This window comes from Salvia hispanica, chromosome 2 (genome assembly GCF_029641045.1).
Source record: "Salvia hispanica isolate PSC_SH4W2 chromosome 2, Shi_PSC_v1, whole genome shotgun sequence".
Taxonomy (NCBI): domain Eukaryota; kingdom Viridiplantae; phylum Streptophyta; class Magnoliopsida; order Lamiales; family Lamiaceae; genus Salvia; species Salvia hispanica.
In genome coordinates this window covers 26752297-26776381 of record NC_142693.1, presented here as the reverse complement: position 1 = coordinate 26776381, position 24085 = coordinate 26752297, and the positions used below count along the sequence as shown (strand labels likewise).

Below are 24085 nucleotides of genomic sequence, written 5' to 3'. Positions count from 1 at the left end.
GAACTACGAAATATAAATAAAACTTAAGCTAAGATTGAGAACTAAACATGCAAATAAAATACAATAAGAAGAAAGCAATTAAACTGGAACGCAGACTGGGCAATCTGATAAACTGGGCAACTTAGCAGTGGCGAAAATAAGAACATTTCGGAAATGAAAAGAGAGCAGCAACTTGCATGAGCATCCTAAGTTCAGAAAGCAACAGGAACTAAGTTCAAAGACTAAGGAAAATAAACTAAGTGTTGGCTCCTAAAAGAAAGCTAGAAAACTAAGAAAGTGACATGTTCAAAAGGTGAACTTTAAGGCCCTAACTAATGTGACTTAAAGCTTAAATGAAAAGCATGTGGAGTGCAGATATTATCTAATCTAAATGGCTGCCAAAAGTGAAAAGAAAGCATGTACTTGTTGTCTCCCTAAACCCTATTACCCAAGGTGTAAAACCAATGGATAAAAGCCTACAACTAATGGTCACTTCACTTAACTCCTAAAATCTGATCATGGCTCCTAATTCAACACTAAAGGCACGAAAATAAGAGTAAATAAAAGACTAAATGGCTGCTACACAACTAACCAAGCAAGAGAAACACCAACTCATCAATTAAACTAGCTAAACATGCATTGAAAACACCAAACTAAAAGCTGAAACTTAAAACACTTAAGCAAGATGAAATAAAGCTCAAGAACACTCAAACACGGAGGAATAATACTAAGAAAACGAAACCAACAAGAACCATACAAAGATATGCAAAATAAAAACCAACTAGATGACGAAAATCATGAAATAAACCGGCCATCTTTCACACACGTTTTTCCCTTCCATTTTCTTCCACAAATTGAAACACAATTAAGAAAATAACTTAGAGAAACTGATTTAAAAAGCTTGAAAGAAGTTTTAACTAAACAAGAACATAACCCACACTAGAACTAATCAACAAGCTAAAAACCGAAAATAAACAAGAGCTAAACTTTAAAACACGTTGAATACACAAACACTTAGAGAAATTACTACTTGAAATGAGCTTTTTAAAGCAAGAACTACAACAAAAACTAAGATTAAGAAAGGTGCAAAAGAACTCCACAAGTTAAGGACAAGCAACTAGAGAAAATAAACACTACTACTAAATCTACTACTTCAACCCATGATGAACAATGATCTTGGCAGTCTTGAAGTTGAAATCTCTCTTCTTAAGGAAGAGAGAAGTTTTCTAGAGAGAGAATAAACTAAAACTAAACTAAAGCTAAGTGATAAAGTTGAATGTCTTGGTAGTTGGTCCCAAGCTAAGTTAAGTATTTTTTTACATATCTCTCATTTAACAAAAGATATTTCCATTTTCCCATGCCTTAGACGGAGGTGGACACGTGTTGCAAAAGGAAGCAGTCTTGTAATTGTGCTCAAGTGGCTTCATGCATTTTCCCGTCGGGTCCAGCATGGCCAAGCTGACAGCTTGGGCAGTTTGCCATTTTTCTGATTTTCTTCAAATTCTTGCACTTTTTGCCTCCTTTTTGCATCACTCCACTACAAATGCCTTCCTACAATGCCTCCGATCCATAAGCTCAATTCCCTGCCAAAATAGCATCTTATCATGCAAATATCCAACTAATAAGTACGAAAAGTGATCAAATCCGAGTGACGAAAACTAGCCTATCAACAATCTACCTTTTGTTTTTCAATCTAACTTCCCCTTCGTGTTGGTGCATCTCGGTTGCATCTTTTCTTCGTCTTATATTTGTATCCAACCCCAAAAAAGAATTCCACTAACCATCTTGGCCTTCCACTTCTTATAATCATGTAACCAATTCTAATCCCAACTATGTATCCACTATCGTACCCTATCACAACACTTCTCAACCAAATCCAACACTTTTCAAGATTGTTCATTGAAAGGTTTAATTTTGCAAGAAATGTTCAACCTTGACAATTCACCTGGAATTTCTCCATCCAATTTGTTTGTTGACAAATCCAACGATTCGAGCTGCCTCATGTTTCCAAGAGATGAAGGTATATGTCTTGTGAGGCTATTGTGGGATAAGTTCAAATATTTGAGAATGTTAAGATTTCCTATGGAAGGTGGAATAGTTCCAGAGAATCTATTGGAGGATAAATCAATTGTTGTGAAGGTTTCGAATAGTCCATTGAACAACTGATCCTGACCTTTCAAGGTGACTATCATACCCACAAAACCTTGATGTTGGTCATCTTCTTCTTTTTCTCTGTCATAGGAACTCTCTTTGTCATCTCTTTGCTTTTCCTCTATCATTGCTCTGAAATTCTTGAAATATCTTTCTGGTAGAGAGCCTACAAATGCATTATATGATATATCCAGAACTTGTAACATAGGAAATGGAAGTTTTGTTGGCGAATGAAGTGATAAGTTTCCAGCAAACTTGTTAGACTTCAACACTAGCACTTTAAGCTTGGGAAGGTGTTCCATCCAGAAGGGATATTCGTCTTGTATTCTATTATTCCCAATATCGAGACCCGTAAGATTTCGGCAATTGACTAAGGATTTAGGTAATCATCCGTGGAATTTGTTATTACCCAAATTGATGGAAATAAGACTACATATCTTGGAAAAGGTAGATGGTATGAGGCCACTAAACTGATTTTTGTTTAGGTGAAAGATGGTCAATGATTTTTGTTTAGGTGAAAGATGGTCAATGATCTGCTAAAGTTCCCAAAGCATTTCGACAGTCTTCCTTCCAAAGTATTATTTGAGAGCAGAAGATCAGAAAGGTGTGACAACTTGCAAATGGAGGATGGGAGCTCACCATTTAATTTGTTGGAAGAGATAAATAAGGACTCCATGTATGATAGATTTCCGATGTTGGACGGAATTGGACCTTCAAATAATTTATTTGAAAGATAAGATAAAAGAAGGATATAAATCAAATTTATTCGTACCATAACTATGCATGCATTCGTAACAATATGTTTGCTATCTGCACTAGATATTACCCCCCCCCCCCTCGCAATTAGGAGGCCCATATCCATTATGGTTCGTTCGTGAATAGGAGACTCAATTCATTTTTACTATAAATGATAATAAACTTCACATTCACCGACTCATTCCACTCACATTTGATTTAAAACTAATATATATACAATTAAGACCCATATTCCACTAATTTGTTTTCATTCACTTTTCTTAATATTTCTTAAAATCCATGCCGTGAATAAATGGTAACACTCCTTATGGTGGGCGGAGGGAGTAACATTTTGCGGTAGAGGGAGAGTAGAAAATCAATATGTTTGTTGTCAAGATTATTCAAGATATGTCAAGTTGCATAATAGCCCGTATAGGGGATGAGAGCTCACCATTTAATCTGTTGGAATCGAGAAATAACTCCCTCAGATTTGAAAGATTTCCAATGGTGGATGGTATTGGACCTTCAAATCATTTATTTAAAATATAAGAAGGATATAAATCAAATTTCTTTACATCTAAAACTGTACATGCATATCATGTTGTGAACTAAACTAATAGTACTCAATATTGTAGATAAAAGCACCATTTTATTTGTAGATGGTACAAGTTTGGGAGATAGCCATAACTATAGATTCTCAATTGTAGATGGTACAAGTTTGGGAGATAACCATAAACTCATATGGTAATATCCCAAGGAACAAAATTCGTTTTCTAGCAGGCATGTAGGGAATCACTATAACAAAACATTCAAGAAATGACATAATATTTTTGGTTTATATAAGATTCCCAATTGTGGATGGTATTGGACCTTCAAACATCGTAAGATAAATAAGGATACAAATCAAAATTCTTTACTTTTAAAAATGCACATGGATAGTGATAAAAATCCATGGGTTCCATCCTAAAACCAATTAGTGATAGGAGGAGGGGCCCATGAGACTTATATAGTGGATTAAGCACTTTGTGTACACCAATGTGGGATATTGTTACATTCATTTTTATGTTTCAATTGTCAAAAGATAGTATTTTAACAGCACATTTATGAGTAATGCATTGCATTCTTTTTAAAAAGTATTTTATTCAAACTCGTTGCAGACAGTCATGAAAAAGAATAAGGAATATAAAGCATCATTTTCAAAGTTCCAACTCAATCGGTTTATGACTTGGAGGTATTTTACCTGAAAAGTTATTGATTGAAAGGTCCAGCCCCCATAAATTTTGTAGATTTCCTATCTCTGATGGGATGCTGCCTGAAAACGAGTTATTAGAGAGATCCAGATACTCGAGGTTTGTGAGCAAGCCTATTTCTGATGGAAGTTCCCCACTGAATTCATTGTCTTGAATATCTAGTGAGATTAGTTTTCTCCAACTCGTGATGAAAGTGGTAAATATTTCACCAGTCAGGCTATTATTAGATAGTCTTAAAACAGATAAATTGCCCAGATTTGACAAGGATGGCGGCAATGGCTATTATCCCAGAGTGAATTCTGGGATAAATCTAAGTTGGTCAGCTTGTTACACATGCAGAGCTCTCGGGGAATGAAGGAATAGAAGTTCGGTGAACAATGATTGGTGAACAATGATTCAGGAATTTGGCCTGTGAAGGTGTTTTCAGGCAAATAAAGAAAAGTAAGATTGAGACATGTGGTTATGAAGTGTGGGAATTCTGAGTTGAGTTCATTCCCACCAAGATTAAGGTGAGTTAGGAAAGGGAAAGTAAGAAATCTAGACCTGTCAGGAGTTTCAAGAGATTGGAGCCCAAATCCAGGAAGCGCACCTTCCTCAGATTGCCAATCTGATATGGGATTTCTCCAACCATAAGGTTGTAGGAGAAGCTCAGGTATCAAAGCTCTGTCAAGCGGCCGATCTCTGGTGGAATGGCGCCGGCAAACGAATTGTTGGAGAGGTCCAAGAGAGTGAGGCTTGTGAGGTTGCCAAGAGCAGCTGGTACGGAGCCGTTGAGAGCATTACTATTAAGTTTGAAAGTGGTGATATTCAGCAATGTAGTGAAATGGAACAGGTCCAATGTCCCTTCAAGCTCTGCACTGGAGAGATCAATCTCAGAGACAGATCCCTCGTCGATGCAGCGAATGCCAATCCATCTGCAGTGGTTGCTGATGTTGTTGACGGACCAAGACTTGAGAGAAGCAGAAGATGATAGGCTGGATTTCCATCTCATCAAACCCTCTGCTTCACTTTTGGCTGCTCTTGAAGGACACACACATAGACACAGTGTTATGATAGAAAGATATGTAAGAAAAAGGTATGATGTTTTCATGGCTGATGTTTTTGTCTATCTACTCTACTTCATTTGCCTATTTATATGCAAACTAGGAGATGCCCTTTTACTCAAAATTAAAATATATATTCCACAAATATTTCTGAACCTTCTCCAATAACATTTTTTCAAAGTGCGAAATTTCCAAACTTGTGTTACCCCCACTGGAAAATGAGAGAAGCTTGGTGTTTGATGGGGCAGAGATAGGGATGTCAATCTAGTCCGAACCCACGGCTCGACCCATATTACCCGGTAAAATCATAGGGTTAGGGCCGGAAAATCGCAACCCATATTTAGAAGCGGGCTACATGGGCTAACCCGTTCGGGTTGGCGGGTTATGCGGGCTGGCCCGGGTAGGTTGCGGGTTAGCCCACGGGTTGAGCATTTAATATAAAAATATAATTAAAATTTTGAATTATATACTTAATGAAGTATATTTGGTAATATCAATATTAAATACACATTGATATGAAGAAAATATGGTAATTATGTTCTCTCAAAAATTAAAAGTTTGGGTTATATGAAATGCATGATTTCCATTTAACTGTAGTTAGAGTCATGTGTGTTATTAATTAAATGATATATTTATCTATTTTGTTTCAATTTTCAATTGCTATTATTTTCTTTCTCTTGATGACTTTGATAATACTTTACTATTTGCACCAATCTATTTTTTTAAAATTTAGAATTTTGGATTTGATAGAAAGTAATATAAGATTATTATGGACCCAAACAACCCGTGGGTTAGCTCAAAACCCGAAGATTTAGGGTTAGGGCCGAAAATTTATAACCCAAAAAATTCATAGCCCGTATAACCCGCACCTAAATAGCCCGACAACCCGAGTGGATTGATTCGAATCCGAGCGGGTTAGCCCAATTGACATCCCTAGGTAGAGAAGTAGAAAACTTGTTAGCTTTTGCAGTTGCAGAGGAAATATTACACAAACAATAAAGTAAAAACAAAAACATAAAAAATAAGAGTAAAAACTGATACGAAAAAATAGGCCAGCTTTGATACAGGCTCAGCTCTTGACACAAATGATCATATAATTAGATTATATGAATTAGGTAACTCTAACACCATCATTTTAAAATGCTAATGGAGAAATAGTCCGACCTTATTAAAGTGAAAGAAATTTCCAAAATAAAAATCTATATTTAAATGACGGTCCAAAACGGAAGTATTTATATTTTAAAATGACAGAGTATATATCAGCTAAAATAATTGTAGTGAAGGTAACATTTTGGAGGAAAAATCTTTTCCAAGTCAAGTCAATTGTAAAGTCAAAATTTTCCAATATTGTGTTGTCTACTGGAGTGGATACGAGTGAAGCTAATGTGTATAAAGTCGCATTTGGTGTCTCATTAATTGAAATTAGGGAAGCTTCTTAATTAATTATCCGTCCCACTTGAACCGTAAATTGGTATCTCACCGAATGAAAATGAGGTAAGCTTCTCTAATAAATCTCTAACCTAAATTTTTATGACTTGTCGGTTCTAGTCATTATTTTGGCTCTTGAGAAAATCGGTACTGTTTGGTCAAGAAAATAGAATTTTATTTGTGGGCCAAATTACCTGATAATCTTTTTGTCATGGAAAATACTATATATGGCCCTAAATTTGTGTTCTAATCAAAAGGCCTTGAGAAATTACTAGTAAAAAAAATATAATATTATTTTGGGTCAAATTAATCATATGTTAATCTTTTGTATGAGAACTGCGAACTCAATAAGTAAAGATAACAAATGTTGATAGATAAAAAAGAAAGGAACAAATACCAAATCATCAAGAGTCTTATTTCAATACCACAACTCTATAACAAATCAAATCAAATCCTCACTTACTTGAATAGAATATCAATTGACTTGACCTCCTCAAATAAAGATAACCAATGCAATGATAAATCAATTACGATAGTTTAAGCAAATCTTGCCCAAACTCTGCAGCCACTGAACTCCCAAGACGATGGCACAAATAAATCAATCACTACCTCATGCCCTTGAATTAATAATCAAAATTCGTTATTTTTTTTAAGTATAATGAGTGGAGGAATTTTTTATGATGTTTAAAAAATAATTCGAAATCTCAACCTCGTTTATCTAAGACATATGTGTTAACTGTTATAAATTCAGTAATCTCATGAATCTAAGAGATAAGTGAGAAACCTTGATTAATATTTAAGTATTTTAATTTGTGGTGTATTTAAAATAGAAAATATAAATTATGGTCCAAGACACAAGTGATAAACACTGAGTAAATGTTGAGTATTATTTTAAATACTTTAACTAGTAGTAGCAATGCCAAGACAAGAAACCCATATTAGTATGGGGAAACTCTCTCCATGTCGTTAATACAGCTATTAAAAACTAAAATAATTTTTTTCTAAGTAAAGTTCCGCTTCAAGACGAGTAAAGAAAAACTGGCTACTAGGATGTGAAAAGATAGAATTTTGTGGCAAAAGCAGTGGCGGACGCAGAAATATTTTTTGGGAGGGGCTGTACAGTAAATTTTTTTAGTCAATATACATTTCTTTGTCTTTTAAAAGTAGAGATTTCTACAGCAACCCAAATTTTAAAGTAAAATTAATATAGAATGAAACATAAATTGATAAACTGGTTGAAATAGTGCTAGTCGTAGTGGATGGAACCCATCATTAATAATAATAATATATGATAGTAAATTTTAAAATGACTAAAGAATCAAAAGATAAACATTTGATGAACTTACTGTATTTAATATTTTAAAATTATAATACAACAATTAAATATTTTTAAAACACTAATAAAAGTAGAATACGTACACGTGATATAGGTATAGCCTATAGGCAGGGGATTGACATTTGCAAATTCTACTATTATTATTAATTTAATTAGCCTTATTTATCTCATCTTCTTCTTCAAACAGCAACGACAGCCATTTTTTTAAAACCTCCTTCTGCAATTTCAAGTTTCAGCCCCTCCTTCTAATTCAATCTTTTACATTTAAGACTTAGATACAGTAGTTTAGTGAGGGCTAAAGACATTTTTTCATATATTTTGAATTTTTTTGAAGTACAAAATATAAAAAAAAAATTATTTGGGGAGGGCTTAAGCCCTTCCTCCCTTGGCTGTGTCCCCGCCACTGGGCAAAAGTTACAGAAAAACTGATGCAGTTCTAGAAGACAAGATTTGGAGGCTATTTTAATTGGGTTAAGATGCTATTTTATTAAAGTAGACTCGAGGACAGACTCGAGGACGAGTCTTTTTCAAGAAGGGGAGTATGATGCAGTTCTAGAAGACAAGACTTACAGGCTAAGAAAGTAATTATATTGGTTTTATTTATTTTCTAGTTAGTAGAATTAGTAGATGAAAAAATATTAAATTATTTTTCCTTCTACAAAATGTTGAGAAATAAACACATGCAATCACGAATATGAAAGGAGAATGAACACAACGAATTGTTTACCCAGTTCGATACAAAGTGTATCTACGTCTGGGGGCGATGCCAAGCAAGGAATTTCACTATATAATTTTAGGATGATTTTACAATGAGGTGACACCTCTATTTATAAGCAAAATAGAGATCCCTAATTCTAGTCAAACTAGGAAACATATTCCATAAGGAAATATCTTCTATGGAATAAATCTATCACAAGGAAATATACTTCTATGAAACAAATCCTAAATATGGTAGGAGATATTTTAGGCTCCATAATTAACAATCTCCCACTTGGAGACTAACAACTCCTGCGCCACCATATCCGTGATCTCATCCCTGCATTCGCTAAGCATCGCTTAACCTTCTCTTCAAGTTCCAAGGCCAATTGAAGCTATGCATAGCTTCAATTTCTCTAAGGTCACCACCTTAGTAAACATGTCTGCTGGATTCTCACTTCCAAGTATCTTCTCAAGTTCCAAGATCTTTCATATAGAATCGTTCAGACAATTGCCTTTTCAAATTATCCATCTCCTTTGGATCACCTTTTGCGATCAACATATCATCTACATATAATAACAGGATAAGATAGCTCTTGTCAAACCTCTTGTAGTAACAACAATGGTCAGCGTAGCATCTTTTATAGCCAATCCCCATCATGAATCCATCAAACTTCTTGTACCATTGCTTTGGAGCTTGCTTTAAACCATACAAGCTCTTCTTCAACTTGTATACAAGATTTCCTTTCCTTTTACTACGAATCCTCAGGCTGTGTCATGTACAACTCATCCTCCAAATAACCATGAAGGAATGCCATCTTTACATCCATTTGATTTAACAATAGATTTCCTACAACTACCATACTCAACACTAAACTAATAGTAGTCAGTTACAACAGGAGTGAAGACATCTGTATAATCAATACCGTATAGTGGCTCAAATCCCTTGACAACCAGCCTACCCTTATAGCGCTTGCTACCATCAGCTTTACCGTTGATTCGATAGACCCACTTGCAATGCAATGCCTTTTTCCCTTTTGGAAGTTCCACAAGCTCCCATTTACCATTCAAGAGAAGAGAGGCAAACTTGTCATCCATGGCAATTCTCCACCTTCGTTTATCATGGCCTTCTCCTGCCTCTGCATAACACTCAGGTTCACCACCATCAGTAAGTAACAAATAGAAATTAGAGGGCGAGTACCTATCAGGTGCACGTCGCTCTCTAGTTTGTTTAGGCAGCGGAATAATTGGTGGTGGCGTGCTTGGTTCTTCTTCAAGCACATCTTCAGCATTCTGACTCTCCTTGCTCCCACTCGAGTTTGAGATGTCTAGCTCGACTACTTGGGGCTTAGAACTGCTGGAACTCGACACCTCCAATCTATCCTTGTATAATACATGTTCATTGATAACGACATCTCTACTGCGAACGGTTCTGCTCATCCCATAGTCTATAACCGAACTCATCGCCTCCATAACGATGAACGTACACTTAATAGATTTGGCATCCAACTTACTTCTCTCAACAGAACTAACATGAGCATAAGCAACACAACTAAAGATACGTAGGTAAGATAGATTCACCTCTTTTCCTATCCAAACCTCCTCGGGTATCCGAAACTCCAACAGAACTGATGGACCTCCGTTGATTAGGAACGCATCTGTGTTGACTGCATCTGCCCAAAAATTCTTTGGCAATCCACTTTTCAACCTCATGCATCTTGCTTGCTCATTCAACGTTCTGTTCATGCGCTCCGCGATTCCATTCTGCTGTGGAAATAAACACAGGCAATCACGAATATGAAAGGAGAATGAACACAGCGAATTGTTTACCCAGTTCGATGCAAAGTGTATCTACGTCTGGGTGCGATGCCAAGCTAGGGATTTCACTATATAATTTTAGGATGATTTTACAATGAGGGGACACCCCTATTTATAAGCAAAATAGAGAGCCCTAATTCTAGTCAAACTAGGAAACATATTCCATAAGGAAATATCTTCTATGGAATAAATCTATCACAAGGAAATATACTTTTAGGAAACAAATCCTAAATATGGTAGGAGATATTTTAGGCTCCATAATTAACAATCTCCCACTTGGAGACTAACTACTCCTACGCCACCATATCCGTGATCTTATTCCTGCATTCGCTTAGCATCGCTTAACCTTCTCTTCAAGTGTATGCATAACTTTTTACACAAATTTTGCCCCAGCCTTGTTATAATTTGGCTTATTTTGTCAACATTCACTACCAAACCAAACCTTGACTGATTTTAAAATTATTTGCCTTTTCATGTATTCGCCGTTAAATTGTCTTGTGTTGTATGTAAATCCGAAGTTTTAGCTATAAAATAAAATATACTCCCTCTGTTTTATAGCAGTGGAGACGTTTTTTTTCGGCAATAGATTTAAGAGAATTGTGTTAAGTGGGTTAGATATAAGAAGAATAAAATAGAAAATGAAAAAAAGATGAAGAGGACTAGAGTAAGAGAGAGTTAAGTAAGCGAGAAGTAATGTGTTGACTTTTATTAAAAAAGAAAACAAACTCCACTACTATGGAAAGTACCAAAAGGTAAAATGACTATTCTACTATGGAACGAATGGAGTATTTAAGAAAGTTTAAAAAAATTGGGGGCAAATTAGTCATTAAAAGTAACGACTCAAAGTTGACTTACTGAGAGAATTATAGCTCCTGCTGCCATGGAATTCACCACAAAACCGAGAAGAAGACGGAAATTCAATCTCTTTCTCATTCACAAGCTGGACTAATGCCTCGGATTACGTCATTCATCTTCTTCTGTCTTCTGCTCATCACAACTGCTACCTCCTTCTACCCCTCCGGCGTTGCGTCTCGCTATTTTCAAAGAGTATTGCCTCTTAATTTCTCTCTCTGAGGCTAGCTAGCTTCTTTGGTCTTTCTTTTCTCGATATCGATTCGTTTATGCTGTGACGCTCGATTCGATTGATTTGCATCAGTTTATTGATTGATTGTTGGAATTGGTATGGGCAGCAGATTTTACTTTTGTATGTATGGTTTCACCTACAATTTTGAAAAATCTGTTATGTTAGCTCAATTGTGTTTTTAGTTGGTAGTTTAGTAATAGTATAAACAAAAATCCATAATACTTAAATACAATGCAAAGAGTTTTCCTTGAAGGTTTCAGATCTTCATTTTGCTATTTATACCAACCATAAGTAAAGGAAACTAAGAAAGAAAGGGCAATGATATTTTGAATGCAATGATCTCATACATGTTTGATCAGCTAATATTTGAAAGAATGGCTGATTTGTCATTAATTTTTTCTTCTAGTGGGTTTTGCTTATGCAATTTGTTCCCATTGTAAAGTTTGTGCATTCTTAACAGGGCGATGAACTTCAACTGAAATGAACAAGCTGTTATCTGCAAAGATACTACTTCCATATGACTATTACTACTTGAAATACTGCAGGCCGCCGACAATCAGAGATGCTGCTCAAAACTTTGGACAAGTTCTTCGTGGTGACCGCCGCACTTCTGTTTATACAGTTACTATCTATCACTACTTCCTTTCCTTATTTTCTCTTTTTATTGCATTGTTGTCAATATTTTCTGAATGGAGCTTGGGATGTTATAAGTTCCATATGAGAGAGGAGCAATCCTGCACAGTGACTAGCAGAATTGTCCTAAGTGCTCAAGATGCGAAGGATTTTAAGGAAAAAATTGATGATGAGTACCGAGCATATATGTAGGAACCAATCTATGTTGCCTTTTTTGTTATGTGTTATAAATATTTGGTGTGAATTAAAACCACTGCGAACAAATGTTTATGCAGGATTCTAGACGATCTTCCTGTTGTTGTACGTAAGCAAAATCTAGATGGAAGTCCATCAACTATCTACCAGCAGGGTTTTGAAGTTGGATTCAAGGCATTCTACGAAGGGGTTAGTATCTTTGTTGCTTTTCTTGAAGAGTCAAATGTGTGTATTGAGTGTACCTTCTTTTGCAGACTGGTGAAGTGTATTCATATTATATCACTAATCACTTAAGCTTCAAAGTGATGTACCATAGAGATGAAGAAGCTAATTCTGCTAGAATTGTGGGGTTTGAAGTTACTCCTAACAGGTTACCTCTTTAATTGTGTTGGACTTGTTCAAAGACTGTTATTATTTCATTCCTTCAGGATTTGATTCATTGCTTTTTTTCCTTCAGCATTAAGCACGAGGTCCAGTGGGATTATACTAATAGATTGAACGTGTCGACATGCAACAACAGCACCAGATACATGTTTGAAGAGGGTGGTGTTTTTCTTCAGGAAGTTTACGCAGGCGCAGATATCGTATTTTCATATGATGTTGTCAACAAGGTATCTCCCTTTCTTATCTCGCGTTTTTGGAATAGTTTCGTTTCTTCCATATGGATCATCCTACAACAAATCTCTGGTGCAGAAGAGTGAGAGTGAGTGGGCATCAAGGTGGGATGTCTACCTCTGGATCAATGATGGACAAATCCACTGGTTCCCAATTGCCAACTCATTGTTGATCATGCTCTTCCTTGGTGGCACAGTGGCAACGATCATGATACGGACTCTGCGCAAGGGCATTGCTGATAAAAATGGCCAAAAAACAGAATTTGCTGCAAGATGTAAAAGAAGACATTGCAACTTGAGGAAGAAAAGAGTTTTTGCATTAAGCTTTCATTGAAATCAAATCCGGATGTTACAACTTTGTCTCTATATATACTATGCTGGAGAACAACCTAGACATTAGTCAAACCCTAAATCCCTAACAAAACAAGCTGTAAAATCTGAACTACAAGACAATGTTCATTAAGAGAAATAAGGTGTGGTCCATCCTTTTTCATGTGCTGAGATAAAGCCTGTACCTGGACCAATCAGCCGATTCCACCAAGCAGCACTTCCTTCCATGTAGGAGCAGCTAGCATCGGCTCCAACGTGGCACAATGACATACTTGGATTTTACATGGTTTTAGAGGGTGGTTATGTATGAATTTGATCATATTTTGTCTATTATTGGACATGTTTATATCTACTTCTCTATTATGTTGGTAAGTCCAATCAGCCCCTAATGCATATCAATCTCTTCGTCTTCGAAAGAGCTTCGCGTGGGTATCTCGCACACCTTAATCAGAGTTCGGTAGAAGAAATCATGGCCGTTACAAGAACACTGCGCTGTCCAGAAACTTTCACGCAGCCGGGTGAATTATTACACTATAAATTCACCCGGCTGGGTACAGCGATTCTGCGCAAAAAGGGTCAGAAAGTGGTCGAAAATGACCACCCGGCCGGGTGAATTTTGCTCTTTATAATTCCACCCGGCCGGGTACGCTATTTTGGCGTATTCTCTTGCCAAAATCGCGATTTTTTATGGGAGATTAAAGGAAAAACGCCTAGGGTTCATATCATTCAACACCCACTGCCTCCATCACTCATACACACCCCCAAAGAACACTTTGAGAGAGGGAATTGAAGATTGAAGACTTCCAATCGGAAGATTGAAGTTGCCATTCCATAGATTCATTCTCACAGGAGTATCTTAATCTTTTCTCCATGTATTTCATAGAATCTTTTGTTTTGAACATGGTTTTTATGAAGAACATGAGTAGCTAAAACCTTTTTTTTTAGAATTCTTGGTGATGATGCACTAGTTTCATAGTTTTTATCTAATTAATTTTGTTCTTGCCTTGCTCTTGTAGTTATTTGATTATTCTTGTGTTTATTCCTTTCAATTGCTTTATCACCACTTGATTGTGTAGGATTAATTAAATTAATCTGGAGATGAAATAATTAATCTGGAAATAAGAATAATTCACACCTTAATGCAATAAAACTCGGAAGAGTTGAGGTTTTGAGTGAGGTCTTTGACCTAATCAAGCTTTTGGGAGTTAGGGGTTTTAGGATTAGAAGGGGACTTCAATCTTAGCACCTAATCTACAGGTTTCTCACCTCGGGAGGGGGTTTAATCTATAATTGTGGTCGACTTAATAACTCTAGGGACACCAAAAGGTAAGACAATTTGATTGGATAAGAGCTTGGAATTGTGCATCGGATACTTGAGTTCCACAATTTTCTCCAAATTATCTTTTCACTCTGTGTTTACTTGCTTTTACTTGTTTATTTACTTATCATATGCTTTTATTAGTGTTGAAAAACAACCAAACCTTTCATGATTCTCTAGATAGTAGTCAACATTTGTTCGTGGTAGTTAAGTTGATACGAATTTGTCTCTATGGGATACGATACTCTTGCTTGCTAATTGCTACACTAGCCCGTACACTTGCGGGTATCACTTGTGTTAAAATAAGTCGAGTTACACAACTAGATATTATCTTTGACATTGGATATGTAGCATCACAAATTCTATTAGCTGGCTTCTCTTTAGGAACTTCAGTTTGGATCACCATGTTAACACTTCCCCTCAATTAGATCCCAGACATAGAACAAATGCCAAGCTTGTTTCGAAGTCGGGAGAAGAATTGGTAGCCTAAGGGCTTGGTCAAGAGGTCTGCAATCTGATCAGTAGAAGGGACATATCTCAACTCAATTTTCTTTTCTTTCACCTCGTCTCTTATGAAGTGTGCATCAATCTCTATATGTTTGGTCCGTGCGTGCAGCACAAGATTGCTTGCTAAGGCAATCGTGCTCATGTTATCAACCCAAACAACTGGAGTCTTTCCATAATCCACATTCAACTCATTAAGCAAAGATGTTACCCAACCAACTTCACAAACAGCTTGAGCAAGACTCCTATATTCAGCCTATGTGCTTGATCTCGAAACAATGGCTTGCTTTTTAGAAGACTAAGATATTAAATTCTTCCCAAAGTATACACAGTAGCCGGTAACTGACTGCCCAGTCGGAGTCTGAAAACGCAGTTAGAGTGAAATCTGACTTTTGTATGTGTAGGCCATAATCCACATAACCTGCTAAAATATCTCAAAATCCTTTTTACTGCTTTCCAATGTGAATCAAGAGGTGCAGCCATAAACTGACTCACCTTATTAACACAAAAACTGATTTCTGGTCTGGTAATTGTAGGATATTGAAGTGCTTCAACAGTGCTTCTGTAAAGCTTGTTATCTATAAAAGGATCTCCATAAATAGGGCTTGCAGTCTTGCATTTGTACCTTGTTCATGAGCTCTTTTATGTAGGCTGCTTGGCAAAGATGGATGCCTTGTGCTGTGTGTGTGACTTCAACTCCAAGGAAATGCCTCACTTCCCCTAGATCCTTTAAAGAGAAATGATGGCTGAGCTTTGAAATGACATCTTTGACAACAATATGGGAAAAACTAGTGATGAGCATGTCATCAACATAGATAAGCAGATAGACCATCTCCTTGCCAGAAATCCTGAAAAATAGGGAAGTATCTGCTTTGGATTGGGAGAAACCAAGAGATAAAAGTACAGACTGAATAGTTAGGAACCAAGATCTGGAAGCCTGTTTTAAGCCATACAATGCCTTGTTGAGTTTGAAGACAAGAGAGGGGTCACCTTACTCAAAACCTATAGATTGTCTCATGTAGCAAAGCATTATTCACATCAAGATGTGAAATACTCCAGCCAAGAGAGATAGCAATAGAAAGAATTAACCTGATAGTAGTAGGCTTGACCACAGGACTAAACGTTTCACCAAAGTCAAAACCATGTTCCTGTGAGAAGCCTTCTGCCACTAATCTTGCTTTATGTCTAGCAATACTGCCATCAGCATGTTTCTTCAATCTAAAAACCCAAGTGTTACCAATTAAATTCTTGCCTTGAGGTAGTTTGGTTAGAATCCAAGTATTGTTTCTCAACAGAGCCAAAAATTCCTCTAACATGGCTGCTTTCCAAATAGGAATCAGCAAGGCCTCAAGAGCAGACCTAGGTATACAATCAAGAGACACAGTGAACACTTTAGGCTTAAAAATTCCAGCTTTACTCCGAGTGATCATTTGGTGAGATGTTTTGGCAGAAACATCAACAGTTGGTAAATGAGAAGAGGAATGAGTAAGGAGTATTGATTGGTTGAGTGGAAGAAGAGGAGTTCTGTGAGTGATGATGACCAGATGATGCAGATAATGCTGGAGGATAATTATGAGGAGAAGATGAGTTACCATCAGCTGGAGCTGGAGGAGAATTATGAGGAGATGCACCATCAATAAATTCAGCTGGTGGAGGTGACTGCGAAGTTGGAGAATTGACAGATCACCTTCTACTCTCCTATGCCAGTGATCATTTTTGGCAAAGCGGCCCCTGTTTCCGGTGAACAAGGCTTCTTTCTCATGATCCTTCACTGCAACTTTAGACATCTTATCATCCAAAGTCTCTTCATTGGACAAGATATTCTCTAACTCGTCCAGAGTTGACTGTGTAGCCCAACCACGCGTGGCAGTCACAAGACCCTTGAACTCAGGTCTTAGACCATGGATGATAATCCTCCTCATTCTCGTCTCATTAATCACGTTATCAGGATCTAATTTCGAAATCTCTCCGCATAATGATTTAACTTTGGAAAAGTACTGACTTACAGTGAGCTCCAGTTGCGAGATGGAGAATAGCTCATTCTCCACGCGCTGCAGCTTTGCCTCGTTCTTCTTGGCGAAAGCAGTGTTCAAAATCTCTCACACCTCCTTCGGTGTCTCAGCTGACCTGATATGTTGCATCTGCTCGTCTTCCACTGCAACCATCAGCACGAACATTGCTCTTCCGGATTTCATCTCCCGCTCCTTTCGCGCCTTTGCGTCGCCAGTCGGTGGTGTGGTACTCTCTCCTCCAACAATATCCCAGAAGTCCCGACCTATGAGATAATGTTTCATACGGATACTCCAATTTCCGTAATTGTTGCTATTTAGCTTCTCGATGCTATTGGCAACTCCAGAAAAATCCGCCATCTGGTATCCGGCAGAGTAACAACACCAACAATAGTCCTTGACTATTAACTCCGGCAGAGTAGCGGCTCCAACAACATTCCTCGACTTGTTAATGCTGGCAGAGTAACAATATACTCTCGAGTTGCGAATGAACACCATGAAAAGACCACAACTACAATAACAACCACCACGGCTCAACATGGCTCTGATACCACTTGTTGGATATCAGCGGTACTCAGGATCAACACACAAACGGAATTTTATTAAGCTCCCGACAACAGTGTACGAAACACCAATACACAACACAACAGTGGTGTACACAACACCAACACAACAATACGACTCTTGGAGGACACACCTCACAAGACACCCGAGGACACACCTCTAGCTCTACGAGGACACACCTCGCACACTAACTCTCGTACACACTCACGCACACTTAACTAGTGCACTCACTCACTCTCTTTTGTACACTACAAAATAGCCTAGTGCCTATATTTATAGTAGTATATGTCGGTTGTTTTGCCGACTTTGAATTTGCTAGAATATTCTAGCCTATTACCATAATATAATATACCTAAATCTAATTATTTAATAATGCATCCAAGTTGCAAGGTAGTTCTCGGCACTTCCAGATTATTCTCATAAGTCGGTGGAGATATAATTCCAACGCTCCCCCTCGACACCGACTTTCTTCTCCGTATATTAAGTTGCTCTTGTAGCTTCTGCAAATTTCAAATCACTGAGCTCTTTTAGTCTGCAATTCTCCTTTTCCGGCTGCTGCTCTCTTTCGCGGTTTGCTTGATCCTTGTGCTTGTGAGTTCTCCGAGTCTTTGCTGGTCTCCAAAATCTTTTCTAGTTGCTCCAGCTTCGACGAATCCTGATCCACTTCAACCTCTGATATTTTTATTCCTTCTCCTTCATCATTTCCTCCTTGAATTTCTAGAAGCTCCACATGTTGCTCGTCGATTTCCTCCTCATCTTCTAGCAGCTCGAGTTTTATTTCTCCATTTGCTTCTCCCCAAGTCTCAATAATATTCCCCTCTTCGTCTTCAATAATCAACATGGAATCGTGAAAGTTCCAATCTTCTTCTTCTATAACGGAGGACACCTGGGACTCCGACTCTCCTTCACTCAGAATAGCTAATGCATTCATGTCCCATTCCTCTTCATCCGGTGATGCACCACTAGTTATCACTGCATGACCTTCTACTGGATTTTTCTCAGACCGACAGTACCTGGCTATGTGGCCCTTCTTCCCACAATTATAACACATTCCATCAAACCTTCTTGGTTGATGAGATTCGCTGCTCTTACCATCTCCGCGTGCTGCTCCCCCTAGCTGAGAGCGCCTCTCCTCTCGATCATCTTCTTCCCGTTCACGCCATTGATCTCGATCACCTTCGTCCCTTCTACATCGATATTCTCGATCACCTTCTACTCTCCTATGCTAGTGATCATTTTTGGCAAAGCGGCCCCTGTTTCCGGTGAACAAGGCTTCTTCCTCATGATCCTTCACTGCAACTTTAGACATCTTATCATCCAAAGTCTCTTCATTGGACAAGATATTCTCTAACTCGTCCAGAGTTGACTGTGTAGCCCAACCACGCGTGGCAGTCACAAGACCCTTGAACTCAGGTCTTAGACCATGGATGATAATCCTCCTCATTCTCGTCTCATTAATCACGTTATCAGGATCTAATTTCGAAATCTCTCCGCATAATGATTTAACTTTGGAAAAGTACTGACTTACAGTGAGCTCCAGTTGCGAGATGGAGAATAGCTCATTCTCCACGCGCTGCAGCTTTGCCTCGTTCTTCTTGGCGAAAGCAGTGTTCAAAATCTCTCACACCTCCTTCGGTGTCTCAGCTGACCTGATACGTTGCATCTGCTCGTCTTCCACTGCAACCATCAGCACGAACATTGCTCTTCCGGATTTCATCTCCCGCTCCTTTCGCGCCTTTGCGTCGCCAGTCGGTGGTGTGGTACTCTCTCCTCCAACAATATCCCAGAAGTCCCGACCTATGAGATAATGTTTCATACGGATACTCCAATTTCCGTAATTATTGCTATTTAGCTTCTCGATGCTATTGGCAACTCCAGAAAAATCCGCCATCTGGTATCCGGCAGAGTAACAACACCAACAATAGTCCTTGACTATTAACTCCGGCAGAGTAGCGGCTCCAACAACATTCCTCGACTTGTTAATTCTGGCAGAGTAACAATATACTCTCGAGTTGCGAATGAACACCATGAAAAGACCACAACTACAATAACAACCACCACGACTCAACGTGGCTCTGATACCACTTGTTGGATATCAGCGGTACTCAGGATCAACACACAAACGGAATTTTATTAAGCTCCCGACAACAGTGTACGAAACACCAATACACAACACAACAGTGGTGTACACAACACCAACACAACAATACGACTCTTGGAGGACACACCTCACAAGACACCCGAGGACACACCTCTAGCTCTACGAGGACACACCTCGCACACTAACTCTCGTACACACTCACGCACACTTAACTAGTGCACTCACTCACTCTCTTTTGTACACTACAAAATAGCCTAGTGCCTATATTTATAGTAGTATATGTCGGTTGTTTTGCCGACTTTGAATTTGCTAGAATATTCTAGCCTATTACCATAATATAATATACCTAAATCTAATTATTTAATAATGCATCCAAGTTGCAAGGTAGTTCTCGGCACTTCCAGATTATTCTCATAAGTCGGTGGAGATATAATTCCAACACTCCCCCTCGACACCGACTTTCTTCTCCGTATATTAAGTTGCTCTTGTAGCTTCTGCAATTTCAAATCACTGAGTTCTTCCTGCAATTCTCCTTTTCCGGATGCTGCTCTCTTTTGCGGTTTGCTTGATCCTTGTGCTTGTGAGTTCTCCGACTCTTTGCTGGAGATACCTTTGATATCGAGGGTGATGATCTGGAGTTTATAGTTGAGACTCGTGCCATAGTTGGCAGTGGGCACGAACTTGTGCTCTGCTATTAAATGATGAACATGTATAGCAGGACTAGGATAAGACGAGATTGTAATGTGCGTAATACTGAAACATAAGCTAAGTGAACGGAAATGAGATGCCTTCAATCATCATCAAATACCAAAGCCAGTCGTTTAATTTACTTTCTCCTTAATGTGAAGCATCGGCCTTCTTTGATAGGCGGAGATATATGCTACAGATGATCAACACAATACCATTTATAATAGTCTCAAGGCAAACGATTGACAATGTGTTGAGCGTATGTGAGGGTCTCAGCCCAAAATTTCCTGTCTAGCCCGGCATTAGACAACATACAACGAACTTTCTCCACTAATGTTCGATTCATACGCTCTGACACTCCATTCTGCTGTGGTGTATTTCTCACTGTGCAGTGCCGAACTATGCCACACTCCTGGCATACATCTTGGAAAGGATCACTCTTGTATTCTCCACTGTTGTCAGATCGGAGAACCTTCATCTTTCTCCCCACCTGATTTTCAACTTGAGCTTTCCATTTTAGGAAAATCCCAAGGACTTTATCTTTGCTCTTCATAGTGTACACCCAAACTCTTCTGGAAAAATCATCAACAAAAGTGACAAAATAGTGTCTACCTCCAAGTGACGGAGTCTTGGCAGATCCCCACACATCAGAGCACGTAATCCAGAATTCCCTTTGTATTATGGATTGCAGTGCCAAATTTCACTCTTTGTTGTTTCCCCATAACACAATGCTCGTAAAACTCTAATTTGCAAGACTTCTTACCTTTCAGCAATCCTTGCTTGGCGAGAATTTGCAATGATCTCTCACCAGCATGTCCCAATTGCAAATGCCAAAGCTTCGTCGCTTCTGCATCCTTCTTGTTACTCGAAGTTGCAGTTGCTACAGTCCCAACAACTGTACTACCTTGGTAGTAATACAAATTGTTCTTCCTCACGCCTTTCAATATCACCAATGCTCCTGAAGTTGCTTTAAGAATTCCATCTCGCATCATCACAACTAGGCCTTTAGATTCTAAGGCCCCCAATGAGATGAGATTCTTCTTCAACTGGGGCACATACTGCACATCCTTCAAAACTCTGGTGGATCCATCCTGATTTTGCAGCTTGATTGAGCAGTAAAAACATTATTGTCAAGGTATAAGTCTCGGAGTGCTTTCATGTTCCAATTTCCGAAGGCAATGCCCCAGAGTATGTATTACTTGACAGTTGAATCCCTTCCAAAGAAGTCATATTGAAAATGGATGTTAGCAAAGGCCCTGAAAACTTGTTATAACTCATGTCCAACCACTCCAAACTAACAAGATTGCCAATCTCTTGAGATATAGTTCCTATAATTAAAATGTTTACAAAAAGTTTGTATGATTTTTACATACAAAAGTATAACTTGCCACCGTTTGTGTCATAGCATAAGCTTTAATGCAAGTTAATTTTCAATATATCCAGAATATACACGTTAACATACAGCTATTATGTCATAAATTTAAAATCATGCATGTCAAATAATTTAGCCTCACTTAACAATGTACCAAGTATTGGGACATGTGAATGTAATAATTTATTTGGAAAACATATACTCCTAGTTAGTTATTTGAATTATTCGATCATTTTGCTAACATTTGTTGATTTGACTCCCTAGGAAATAATTTCAGGCATTTTAAATATGTATGTTTGTTAGTTGTGTCTTTAAACAACATTTTTTAACATGTGATTTTCGTTAGGGTATGAGCTTGAGTACAACATGATGTTACTAAATTTAAGGCTAAGTGAATAATAAATCATACCACTTAAAGAATTATTCTTGATCCGTAACTGGAGCAGAGTCGTCATGTTCCATACTTCTCTTGGGATAGATCCGCTAAGTTTGTTATCATCCGACCACATCATCTCCAATTTATTAAGACCACCAATCTCTCTAGGAATATTACCTGAAGAATAACGATATCATGAGTAAAACGGATAAGTTTGTCGATAAAACTTGACTGACAACAAAGATATACTATCTCCAAATGTGGTCAAGTTTTATACCACTTAAACTATTACTGTCAAGCCATAAGCGGATAAGAGCCGTCATGTTCCCCACTTCTTTTGGGATGGTTCCGCTAAGTTTGTTGGACCCTAAACCCATGAACTCTAAATTACTATGATGGCCAATATCTTTCGGAATAGTACCTGGACAATAGTATAGGGTACTAATCTTTGTTTCCAACCTGATAGATTGTTCCAATGAAGGTCTAATTTTGTAAGGCGTGTGATGTTACCGATTTCTTGAGGCACATGTCCACCAAACTTGTTGTATGACAAGTCAAGAATCTCGAGTTGTTGGCATTCACCTAGGTCACTGGTATCTCTCCCTCCAAATGATAGAAATTTAGCTGAAGTTCTTTGAGTCTTGGAAGTTTGTTGTGGATGCAAATGTCCTTTGGTAGGCCACCATGAAGACGGTTCCAACTCAAATCCAGAGAAACAAGAAAAGAAAGATTTCCGATTTCTGGTGGAATGCTCCCATTGAGTCCCGTAGCGAGAGATCTAAATAAGTCACCCTATTATAAAGCGAATCACAAGTAACTCCTAACCATGTGCAAATAGAAGTTCCCGCGGTCCAATTTTTTTTCAAAATATTGTCAGGGTTTGAAAGCAAGAAGTGCAGATTCATCAGTATTGATTTGATGAGTAGTAGCATGGCTAAGACAAGGAAAGAATATGAGTATGAAAAGTAGGAAAAATGGGGAAGCTCTCTCCATGTAGTCAATGCAGAGTGCTAATTGCAATTATGTGCTAAGAAGAAAACTCTTTATATTCAAAGCTAAAAAAAATCTTTTCCAAGTCAAGTCAAGTCAACTACATAGTGTCTTCACCATTATCTAGTCATATCAAAGTGGAAAAATGAAAAAGCTAAATGTGGAAAAGTGAAGGAAAATGAGTAAAAGGGAAAGTGCGTGCACACCATTAAGCCAGACAAATCAAAATGGGCAAAAAGGAGAAAGGTAGAAAACAAAAGAGATAAGATGAAGCAAAAGGAAGAAGATAATGCGTGTAATTTTTTTTAATCCAAAATCAATTATTTTTAATCCGGAAATATGATATAATGTTAGTGAGATGCCTTGCCAAAAACGTATGTGTGTATTTAAAAAAAACAATTCTAACTGAAGGAATGACTTCAAGCTGTTCGGTCTATTGCTTCACCGAATTCCTTGGATCTGATCACAACGACAACACATGCAGAGTGTTCGACACTTTGTCGAACAGAAGAAGCATGTGTGTGCTTTTCTCGCCGAACCGAAGCTACTCCTACGAAACTATTAAACAAAATCTATCCGTCCCATGCTTCTTTCCGAGTTAGCACCTTAACCGCTCGACGTATTGTCCAAACGAATACCTTGCACCTGTTCATTCTTCTGCGCACATCATTTGCTCGATGGTTTGTTGATCGAAGCCGTTTGATGCTGATTTCTCTCCCTATTCGTTTGTGTGTACTGTCTATCGATCGACGATATACTTTTCGTCAAAAGGCACAAATCGCATCAGCTGCCGTTTTCACAATTGTTTATGTTGATTCAAACTCACAAACCTCACTCTTATCTCATATATCTACTTGAAGCAGATGATAAAA

The 24085-nt window shown here is 38.0% G+C and overlaps 1 long non-coding RNA gene and 2 pseudogenes across 1 annotated transcript; 1 reads left to right on the top strand and 2 right to left on the bottom strand.

Moving 5' to 3' along the window:
* Positions 1–1672: 1672 nt before the first annotated feature.
* On the bottom strand, positions 1673–23866 carry LOC125191135 (uncharacterized; annotated as a pseudogene).
* Positions 4349–5106, bottom strand: LOC148931965 (uncharacterized; annotated as a pseudogene).
* Positions 12435–12953, top strand: LOC125197988 (uncharacterized). The gene is made up of 3 exons (XR_016134958.1): positions 12435–12537; positions 12603–12718; positions 12806–12953. It is a non-coding gene; the product is annotated as an uncharacterized LOC125197988 (long non-coding RNA).
* Positions 23867–24085: the final 219 nt, after the last annotated feature.